This window comes from Oncorhynchus keta, chromosome 34 (assembly GCF_023373465.1).
Source record: "Oncorhynchus keta strain PuntledgeMale-10-30-2019 chromosome 34, Oket_V2, whole genome shotgun sequence".
Lineage (NCBI taxonomy): Eukaryota > Metazoa > Chordata > Actinopteri > Salmoniformes > Salmonidae > Oncorhynchus > Oncorhynchus keta.
In genome coordinates this window covers 80,635,479-80,647,637 of record NC_068454.1, presented here as the reverse complement: position 1 = coordinate 80,647,637, position 12,159 = coordinate 80,635,479, and the positions used below count along the sequence as shown (strand labels likewise).

At 48.0% G+C, this 12,159-nt stretch overlaps 1 long non-coding RNA gene across 1 annotated transcript; it reads right to left on the bottom strand.

The window, feature by feature from the left end:
* Positions 1-5,875: 5,875 nt before the first annotated feature.
* On the bottom strand, positions 5,876-11,880 carry LOC127915346 (uncharacterized). Its single transcript, XR_008091060.1, has 4 exons — positions 11,846-11,880; positions 9,806-9,838; positions 9,242-9,424; positions 5,876-6,042 (listed from the first exon to the last, which is right to left on the bottom strand). It is a non-coding gene; the product is annotated as an uncharacterized LOC127915346 (long non-coding RNA).
* Positions 11,881-12,159: the final 279 nt, after the last annotated feature.

Sequence of the window (12,159 nt, the reverse complement as noted above, 5' to 3'; positions counted from 1 at the left end):
AGGGAACCCCCATATTACCAGCTGAGAGGGATGTGTGTGTGGTTGTGGTGTCTCGCTGGACAGGGAACCCCATATTACCAGCTGAGAGGGATGTGTGTGTGGTTGTGTGTGTGTGGTTGTGTGTCTCACTGGACAGGGAACCCCCATATTACCAGCTGAGAGGGATGTGTGTGTGGGTGTGTGTGTGGTTGTGTGTCTCACTGGACAGGGAACCCCCATATTACCAGCTGAGAGGGATGTGTGTGTGGTTGTGTGTCTCACTGGACAGGGAACCCCCATATTACCAGCTGAGAGGGATGTGTGTGTGGTTGTGTGTCTGCATGAGGCTGAGGGAGCAGGGTTATAGAGATGATAAACCAGACTACCTGGAAACCAACAACACATCATGTTCTCTTTACTGTCCTCTGTGTACATTTCTGTGTCCTGAAGTCTAAACTCAAGTTAACTCTGAGACAAGACAGACACAGCAAATACTGTGGAGTTGTAAAGTGTTTGAACCCATGGAAACACACTGTGTGGTTAGCTACTGTTCCGTTGAATATTGACTGTGTTGTTTTGACCCATCCAGTCAGGCCAGTTAGCTGAGAGAGTTAGAGTATGTGAGGTATGTTGACGTTCTCTGTAGCTCTCTACACTGCCAGCTTTGTGTTGACGCACCAGAGTAGTGCATCACAAAGCCTCCTTTCATCAGCGCCCATTTTAAAACCATTACCCAGAAACCACCCACTAAATGTCTCATTCCTCACTAGTGATGTGTTGTTTTGACAGCCATCACAATGACTGAGAATGACACTTTGGCCAAAAGACTCCTCCGACAGATATAAGTAGCACTTCATTTCACTACAAGTAGCATTCACCTGGTAATTACTCAGGAAGTATGTGTTAAGAATGGGTAGGTGATTTTTGGGACACTTATATGAAGGATTTCAACACTTAACCAAATGGTATGAAGTAGTGGTTGTTTCAGTCAGTGAGGTAGCCATGGACAGCGCCAGCGGGCATATCTGGCACATACAGTACACACTACCTACCAGGCCCGTGTGTCTCAGTAGAAATGAGGTAATAACAGGTATGTGTGTTGCGTAACGATGATGATTGTGTTGTTGGAGAGAAGTGGTGTATGACAGACACGGGTACCACTGATTACCTGTTAGGACAGGACACACACAACAAATACACATGCAGGAAAAGGAGAGGGGATGAAGGGGATGGAGAGCGGGAGCAGAGGACAAGGGAGTGGGAAGGGAGGGAAGATAGTGTCAAAAAGGGAGAGGGTAAACCTAAATACAATATAAAGAAAGACAGAAACAATGATGAGGGAGACAAAGATCAGCAGAGAGACAGAGAGGGAGAGAAGCGAGAGACAGCAAGATAGAGAGTAGAGATTGAAATTTAATTGAGAGAGAGAAAGAGAGCGAGAGCGAGATTGAAATTTAATTGAGAGAGAGACAGGGAGAGAGAGAAAAAGTAGAGAGAAATAAAAGAGAGAGAGATAATGTTCTGTTAGATGAACAGTAATGTGTCCCTGCCAATGACTGGAACGAATTGCAAAAATCACTGAAGCTGGAGACCCATATCTCCCTCACTAACTTTAAGCACCAGCTGTCAGAGCAGCTCACAGATCACTGCACCTGTACATAGCCCATCTGTAAATAGGCCATCCAACTACCTCATCCCCACACTGTTATTTTTTTTTTGCTCCTTTGCACCCCAGTATCTGTACTTGCACATTCATCTTCTGCACATCTATCACTCCAGTGTTTAATTGCTAAATTGTAATTATTTCACCACTGTGGCCTATTTATTACCTTATCTTACCTAATTTGCATACACTGTATATAGACTTTTTTTTCTCTATTGTGTTATTGACTGTATGTTTGTTTATTCCATGTGTAACTCTGTGTTGTTGTTTGTGTCGCACTGCTTTACTTTATCTTGGCCAGGTCGCAGTTGTAAATGAGAACTTACCTGGTTAAATAAAGGTGAAATAAATAAAATAAATAAAATAAAATAGAGAAGACAAAGGTTCAACTAATCCACCACCAGACAGACACACCTTGACCAACTACACTATCACAAACAACCAGGATCGGGTAATGGCAGCGATTCACAGGAAAAACAGCCTATGACAACACAGACCCAGCCTACCGCCCAGAGACCCAGTCTACCTCCCAGAGACCCAGTCTACCACCCAGAGACCCAGCCTACCGCCCAGAGACCCAGTCACCCAGTCTACCGCCCAGAGACCCAGTCTACCGCCCAGAGACCCAGCCTACCGCCCAGAGACCCAGCCTACAATTATAATAGAGCAGTAATGTAAAACCAGACTCAGCATGGTCTACAGCCACAAGGGATCATAGGACATTGACAAGGCAATTGTTTGTGACTGTGGCATCAGGAGAGGGGGAGAGACAGATAGAGAGTAGAGAAAGAGAGAGAGAGTAGAGAGAGAGAGTGGTGGAGAGAGAGGGAGAGAGTGGAGAGAGAGAGTAGAGAGAGGGAGAGAGAGACAGGCAAAGCAGAACAGAGGAACAGAGGGAGAGTTGTGTGATAGAGGCTGAATGACTCTTTCCACCCCTACACTGGAAACAGCAGACTACCTGCGAACACAATTTGATAGGAGAGTGGAATAGAGACCCATATAAGCAACATCAACACAGAGGAATGTCAGTAAGAGCTCAGCGTTCAGTACTGTCCCTCCTCTGTCATAAACGGAACCTAAGAGAGCTGTAAACAGAGGTAGTGGAGCAGGTATCAGTACCACATCACCAAGTACCTATGTTCCAGTCAGTACAACATCACCCAGTACATACGTTCCAGTCAGTACCACATCACCTAGTACCTACATTCCAGTCAGTACCACATCACCTATCAGTACCACATCTGCTAGCACCTATGTTCCAGTCAGTACCTACGTTCCAGTCAGTACCACATCAAACATCAGTACCACATCACCTATCAGTACCACATCACCTAGCACCGACGTTTCAGTCAGTACCACATCACCAAGTACCTATGTTCCAGTCAGCACCTACATTCCAGTCAGTACCACATCACCTAGCATCTACGTTCCAGTCAGTACCACATCACCTAACATCTACGTTCCAGTCAATACCACATCACCTAGCACCTACGTTCCAGTCAGTACCACATCACCTAGCATCTACGTTCCAGTCAGTACCACATCACCTAGCATCTACGTTCCAGTCAGTACCACATCACCTAACATCTACGTTCCAGTCAGTACCACATCACCTAGCACCTATGTTCCAGTCAGTACCACATCACCTAGCACCTACGTTCCAGTCAGTACCACATCACCTAGCATCTACGTTCCAGTCAGCACCTAAGTTCCAGTTAGTACCACATCACCTAGCACCTACGTTCCAGTCAGTACCACATCACCTAGCACCTACGTTCCAGTCAGTACCACATCACCTAGCATCTACGTTCCAGTCAGCACCTACATTCCAGTCAGTACCACATCACCTAGCATCTACGTTCCAGTCAGTACCACATCACCTAACATCTACGTTCCAGTCAATACCACATCACCTAGCACCTACGTTCCAGTCAGTACCACATCACCTAGCATCTACGTTCCAGTCAGTACCACATCACCTAGCATCTACGTTCCAGTCAGTACCACATCACCTAACATCTACGTTCCAGTCAGTACCACATCACCTAGCACCTATGTTCCAGTCAGTACCACATCACCTAGCACCTACGTTCCAGTCAGTACCACATCACCTAGCATCTACGTTCCAGTCAGCACCTAAGTTCCAGTTAGTACCACATCACCTAGCACCTACGTTCCAGTCAGTACCACATCACCTAGCACCTACATTCCAGTCAGTACCACATCACCTAGCATCTACGTTCCAGTCAGCACCTAAGTTCCAGTTAGTACCACATCACCTAGCACCTATGTTCCAGTCAGTACCACATCACCTAGCACCTACGTTCCAGTCAGTACCACATCACCTAGCACCTACGTTCCAGTCAGTACCACATCACCTAGCATCTACGTTCCAGTCAGCACCTAAGTTCCAGTTAGTACCACATCACCTAGCACCTACGTTCCAGTCAGTACCACATCACCTAGCACCTACGTTCCAGTCAGTACCACATCATCTCGTACCTATGTTCCAGTCAGTACCACATCACCTAGCACCTACGTTCCAGCCAGTACCACATCACCTAGCACCTACGTTCCAGCCAGTACCACATCACCTAGCACCTACGTTCCAGTCAGTACCACATCACCTAGCACCTACGTTCCAGTCAGTACCACATCATCTCGCACCTATGTTCCAGTCAGTACCACATCACCTAGCACCTACGCCCAGCCAGTACCACATCACCTAGCACCTACGTTTCAGTCAGTACCACATCACCTAGCATCTACGTTCCAGTCAGTACCTACGTTTCAGTCAATACCACATCACCTAGCATCTACGTTCCAGTTCGCCCACATCACCTAGCCTACGTTCCAGTCAGCACCTACGCCAGTCAGTACCACATCACCTAGCATCTACGTTCCAGCCAGTACCACATCACCTAGCATCTACGTTCCAGTCAGTACCACATCATCTAGCACCTACATTCCAGTCAGTACCACATCACCTAGCATCTACGTTCCAGTCAGTACCACATCATCTAGCACCTATGTTCCAGTCAGTACCACATCACCTAGCATCTACGTTCCAGTCAGTACCACATCATCTAGCACCTACGTTCCAGTCAGTACCACATCACCTAGCATCTACGTTCCAGTCAGTACCACATCACCTAGCTCCTACGTTCCAGTCAGTACCACATCACCTAGCATCTACGTTCCAGTCAGCACCTACGTTTCAGTCAGTACCACATCACCTAGCATCTACGTTCCAGTCAGTACCACATCATCTAGCACCTACATTCCAGTCAGTACCACATCACCTAGCATCTACGTTCCAGTCAGTACCACATCATCTAGCACCTATGTTCCAGTCAGTACCACATCACCTAGCATCTACGTTCCAGTCAGTACCACATCACCTAGCACCTACGTTCCAGTCAGTACCACATCACCTAGCACCTACGTTCCAGTCAGTACCACATCACCTAGCATCTACGTTCCAGTCAGTACCACATCACCTAGCATCTACGTTCCAGTCAGTACCACATCACCTAGCACCTACGTTCCAGTCAGTACCACATCACCTAGCACCTACGTTCCAGTCAGTACCACATCACCTAGCACCGACGTTTCAGTCAGTACAACATCACCTAGTACATACGTTCCAGTCAGTACCACATCACCTAGTACCTACATTCCAGTCAGTACCACATCACCTATCAGTACCACATCTCCTAGCACCTATGTTCCAGTCAGTACCTACGTTCCAGTCAGTACCACATCAAACATCAGTACCACATCACCTATCAGTACCACATCACCTAGCACCGATGTTTCAGTCAGTACCACATCACCAAGTACCTATGTTCCAGTCAGCACCTACATTCCAGTCAGTACCACATCACCTAGCATCTACGTTCCAGTCAGTACCACATCACCTAACATCTACGTTCCAGTCAATACCACATCACCTAGCACCTACGTTCCAGTCAGTACCACATCACCTAGCATCTACGTTCCAGTCAGTACCACATCACCTAGCATCTACGTTCCAGTCAGTACCACATCACCTAACATCTACGTTCCAGTCAGTACCACATCACCTAGCATCTACGTTCCAGTCAGTACCACATCACCTAGCACCTATGTTCCAGTCAGTACCACATCACCTAACATCTACGTTCCAGTCAGTACCACATCACCTAGCACCTACGTTCCAGTCAGTACCACATCACCTAGCATCTACGTTCCAGTCAGTACCACATCACCTAGCACCTACGTTCCAGTCAGTACCACATCACCTAGCATCTACGTTCCAGTCAGCACCTATGTTCCAGTCAGTACCACATCACCTAGCACCTACGTTCCAGTCAGTACCACATCACCTAGTACCTACGTTCCAGTCAGTACCACATCACCTAGCACCTACGTTCCAGTCAGTACCACATCACCTAACATCTACGTTCCAGTCAGTACCACATCACCTAGCACCTACGTTCCAGTCAGTACCACATCACCTAGCACCTACGTTCCAGTCAGTACCACATCATCTCGTACCTATGTTCCAGTCAGTACCACATCACCTAGCACCTACGTTCCAGCCAGTACCACATCACCTAGCACCTACGTTCCAGCCAGTACCACATCACCTAGCACCTACGTTCCAGTCAGTACCACATCACCTAGCACCTACGTTCCAGTCAGTACCACATCATCTAGTACCTATGTTCCAGTCAGTACCACATCACCTAGCACCTACGTTCCAGTCAGTACCACATCACCTAGCATCTACGTTCCAGTCAGTACCACATCACCTAGCATCTACGTTCCAGTCAGTACCACATCACCTAGCACCTACGTTCCAGTCAGTACCACATCACCTAGCACCTACGTTCCAGTCAGTACCACATCACCTAGCACCTACGTTCCAGTCAGTACCACATCACCAAGTACCTATGTTCCAGTCAGCACCTACATTCCAGTCAGTACCACATCACCTAGCATCTACGTTCCAGTCAGTACCACATCACCTAACATCTACGTTATTTTCAGTACCACATCACCTAGCACCGACGTTCCAGTCAGTACCACATCACCAAGTACCTATGTTCCAGTCAGCACCTACATTCCAGTCAGTACCACATCACCTAACATCTACATTCCAGTCAGTACCACATCACCTAGCACCTACGTTCCAGTCAGTACCACATCACCTAGCATCTACGTTCCAGTCAGTACCACATCACCTAGCATCTACGTTCCAGTCAGTACCACATCACCTAACATCTACGTTCCAGTCAGTACCACATCACCTAGCATCTACGTTCCAGTCAGTACCACATCACCTAGCACCTATGTTCCAGTCAGTACCACATCACCTAACATCTACGTTCCAGTCAGTACCACATCACCTAGCACCTACGTTCCAGTCAGTACCACATCACCTAGCACCTACGTTCCAGTCAGTACCACATCACCTAGCATCTACGTTCCAGTCAGCACCTAAGTTCCAGTCAGTACCACATCACCTAGCACCTATGTTCCAGTCAGTACCACATCACCTAGCACCTACGTTCCAGTCAGTACCACATCACCTAGCATCTACGTTCCAGTCAGTACCACATCACCTAGCATCTACGTTCCAGTCAGTACCACATCACCTAACATCTACGTTCCAGTCAGTACCACATCACCTAGCATCTACGTTCCAGTCAGTACCACATCACCTAGCACCTATGTTCCAGTCAGTACCACATCACCTAACATCTACGTTCCAGTCAGTACCACATCACCTAGCACCTACGTTCCAGTCAGTACCACATCACCTAGCATCTACGTTCCAGTCAGCACCTAAGTTCCAGTTAGTACCACATCACCTAGCACCTATGTTCCAGTCAGTACCACATCACCTAGTACCTACGTTCCAGTCAGTACCACATCACCTAGCACCTACGTTCCAGTCAGTACCACATCACCTAGCATCTACGTTCCAGTCAGCACCTAAGTTCCAGTTAGTACCACATCACCTAGCACCTACGTTCCAGTCAGTACCACATCACCTAGCACCTACGTTCCAGACAGTACCACATCATCTAGTACCTATGTTCCAGTCAGTACCACATCACCTAGCACCTACGTTCCAGCCAGTACCACATCACCTAGCACCTACGTTGCAGCCAGTACCACATCACCTAGCACCTACGTTCCAGTCAGTACCACATCACCTAGCACCTACGTTCCAGTCAGTACCACATCATCTCGTACCTATGTTCCAGTCAGTACCACATCACCTAGCACCTACGTTCCAGCCAGTACCACATCACCTAGCACCTACGTTCCAGTCAGTACCACATCACCTAGCATCTACGTTCCAGTCAGTACCTACGTTTCAGTCAATACCACATCACCTAGCATCTACGTTCCAGTTCAGTACCACATCACCTAGCTCCTACGTTCCAGTCAGTACCACATCACCTAGCATCTACGTTCCAGTCAGTACCACATCACCTAGCATCTACGTTCCAGTCAGCACCTACGTTTCAGTCAGTACCACATCACCTAGCATCTACGTTCCAGCCAGTACCACATCACCTAGCATCTACGTTCCAGTCAGTACCACATCATCTAGCATCTACGTTTCAGTCAGTACCACATCACCTAGCATCTACGTTCCAGCCAGTACCACATCACCTAGCATCTACGTTCCAGTCAGTACCACATCATCTAGCACCTACATTCCAGTCAGTACCACATCACCTAGCATCTACATTCCAGTCAGTACCACATCATCTAGCACCTATGTTCCAGTCAGTACCACATCACCTAGCATCTACGCTCCAGTCAGTACCACATCATCTAGCACCTACGTTCCAGTCAGTACCACATCACCTAGCATCTACGTTCCAGTCAGTACCACATCACCTAGCACCTACGTTCCAGTCAGTACCACATCATCTCGTACCTATGTTCCAGTCAGTACCACATCACCTAGCACCTACGTTCCAGTCAGTACCACATCACCTAGCATCTACGTTCCAGTCAGTACCACATCACCTAGCATCTACGTTCCAGTCAGTACCACATCACCTAGCACCTACGTTCCAGTCAGTACCACATCACCTAGCACCTACGCTCCAGTCAGTACCACATCACCTAGCACCGACGTTTCAGTCAGTACCACATCACCAAGTACCTATGTTCCAGTCAGCACCTACATTCCAGTCAGTACCACATCACCTAGCATCTACGTTCCAGTCAGTACCACATCACCTAACATCTACGTTATTTTCAGTACCACATCACCTAGCACCGACGTTTCAGTCAGTACCACATCACCAAGTACCTATGTTCCAGTCAGCACCTACATTCCAGTCAGTACCACATCACCTAACATCTACGTTCCAGTCAGTACCACATCACCTAGCACCTACGTTCCAGTCAGTACCACATCACCTAGCATCTACGTTCCAGTCAGTACCACATCACCTAGCACCTACGTTCCAGTCAGTACCACATCACCTAACATCTACGTTCCAGTCAGTACCACATCACCTAGCATCTACGTTCCAGTCAGTACCACATCACCTAGCACCTACGTTCCAGTCAGTACCACATCACCTAACATCTACGTTCCAGTCAGTACCACATCACCTAGTACCTACGTTCCAGTCAGTACCACATCACCTAGTACCTACGTTCCAGTCAGTACCACATCACCTAGCATCTACGTTCCAGTCAGCACCTATGTTCCAGTCAGTACCACATCACCTAGTACCTACGTTCCAGTCAGTACCACATCACCTAGCACCTACGTTCCAGTCAGTACCACATCACCTAGCATCTACGTTCCAGTCAGTACCACATCACCTAGCATCTACGTTCCAGTCAGTACCACATCACCTAGCATCTACGTTCCAGTCAGTACCACATCACCTAGCATCTACGTTCCAGTCAGTACCACATCACCTAGCACCTATGTTCCAGTCAGTACCACATCACCTAACATCTACGTTCCAGTCAGTACCACATCACCTAGCACCTACGTTCCAGTCAGTACCACATCACCTAGCACCTACGTTCCAGTCAGTACCACATCACCTAGCATCTACGTTCCAGTCAGCACCTAAGTTCCAGTTAGTACCACATCACCTAGCACCTATGTTCCAGTCAGTACCACATCACCTAGTACCTACGTTCCAGTCAGTACCACATCACCTAGCACCTACGTTCCAGTCAGTACCACATCACCTAGCATCTACGTTCCAGTCAGCACCTAAGTTCCAGTTAGTACCACATCACCTAGCACCTACGTTCCAGTCAGTACCACATCACCTAGCACCTACGTTCCAGCCAGTACCACATCACCTAGCACCTACGTTCCAGTCAGTACCACATCACCTAGCATCTACGTTCCAGTCAGTACCTACGTTTCAGTCAATACCACATCACCTAGCATCTACGTTCCAGTTCGTACCACATCACCTAGCTCCTACGTTCCAGTCAGTACCACATCACCTAGCATCTACGTTCCAGTCAGTACCACATCACCTAGCATCTACGTTCCAGTCAGCACCTACGTTTCAGTCAGTACCACATCACCTAGCATCTACGTTCCAGCCAGTACCACATCACCTAGCATCTACGTTCCAGTCAGTACCACATCATCTAGCATCTACGTTTCAGTCAGTACCACATCACCTAGCATCTACGTTCCAGCCAGTACCACATCACCTAGCATCTACGTTCCAGTCAGTACCACATCATCTAGCACCTACATTCCAGTCAGTACCACATCACCTAGCATCTACATTCCAGTCAGTACCACATCATCTAGCACCTATGTTCCAGTCAGTACCACATCACCTAGCATCTACGTTCCAGTCAGTACCACATCATCTAGCACCTACGTTCCAGTCAGTACCACATCACCTAGCATCTACGTTCCAGTCAGTACCACATCACCTAGCACCTACGTTCCAGTCAGTACCACATCATCTCGTACCTATGTTCCAGTCAGTACCACATCACCTAGCACCTACGTTCCAGTCAGTACCACATCACCTAGCATCTACGTTCCAGTCAGTACCACATCACCTAGCATCTACGTTCCAGTCAGTACCACATCACCTAGCACCTACGTTCCAGTCAGTACCACATCACCTAGCACCTACGTTCCAGTCAGTACCACATCACCTAGCACCGACGTTTCAGTCAGTACCACATCACCAAGTACCTATGTTCCAGTCAGCACCTACATTCCAGTCAGTACCACATCACCTAGCATCTACGTTCCAGTCAGTACCACATCACCTAACATCTACGTTATTTTCAGTACCACATCACCTAGCACCGACGTTTCAGTCAGTACCACATCACCAAGTACCTATGTTCCAGTCAGCACCTACATTCCAGTCAGTACCACATCACCTAACATCTACGTTCCAGTCAGTACCACATCACCTAGCACCTACGTTCCAGTCAGTACCACATCACCTAGCATCTACGTTCCAGTCAGTACCACATCACCTAGCATCTACGTTCCAGTCAGTACCACATCACCTAACATCTACGTTCCAGTCAGTACCACATCACCTAGCATCTACGTTCCAGTCAGTACCACATCACCTAGCACCTATGTTCCAGTCAGTACCACATCACCTAACATCTACGTTCCAGTCAGTACCACATCACCTAGCACCTACGTTCCAGTCAGTACCACATCACCTAGCACCTACGTTCCAGTCAGTACCACATCACCTAGCATCTACGTTCCAGTCAGCACCTAAGTTCCAGTTAGTACCACATCACCTAGCACCTATGTTCCAGTCAGTACCACATCACCTAGCACCTACGTTCCAGTCAGTACCACATCACCTAGCATCTACGTTCCAGTCAGTACCACATCACCTAGCATCTACGTTCCAGTCAGTACCACATCACCTAACATCTACGTTCCAGTCAGTACCACATCACCTAGCATCTACGTTCCAGTCAGTACCACATCACCTAGCACCTATGTTCCAGTCAGTACCACATCACCTAACATCTACGTTCCAGTCAGTACCACATCACCTAGCACCTACGTTCCAGTCAGTACCACATCACCTAGCACCTACGTTCCAGTCAGTACCACATCACCTAGCATCTACGTTCCAGTCAGCACCTAAGTTCCAGTTAGTACCACATCACCTAGCACCTATGTTCCAGTCAGTACCACATCACCTAGTACCTACGTTCCAGTCAGTACCACATCACCTAGCACCTACGTTCCAGTCAGTACCACATCACCTAGCATCTACGTTCCAGTCAGCACCTAAGTTCCAGTTAGTACCACATCACCTAGCACCTACGTTCCAGTCAGTACCACATCACCTAGCACCTACGTTCCAGTCAGTACCACATCATCTCGTACCTATGTTCCAGTCAGTACCACATCACCTAGCACCTACGTTCCAGCCAGTACCACATCACCTAGCACCTACGCTGCAGCCAGTACCACATCACCTAGCACCTACGTTCCAGTCAGTACCACATCA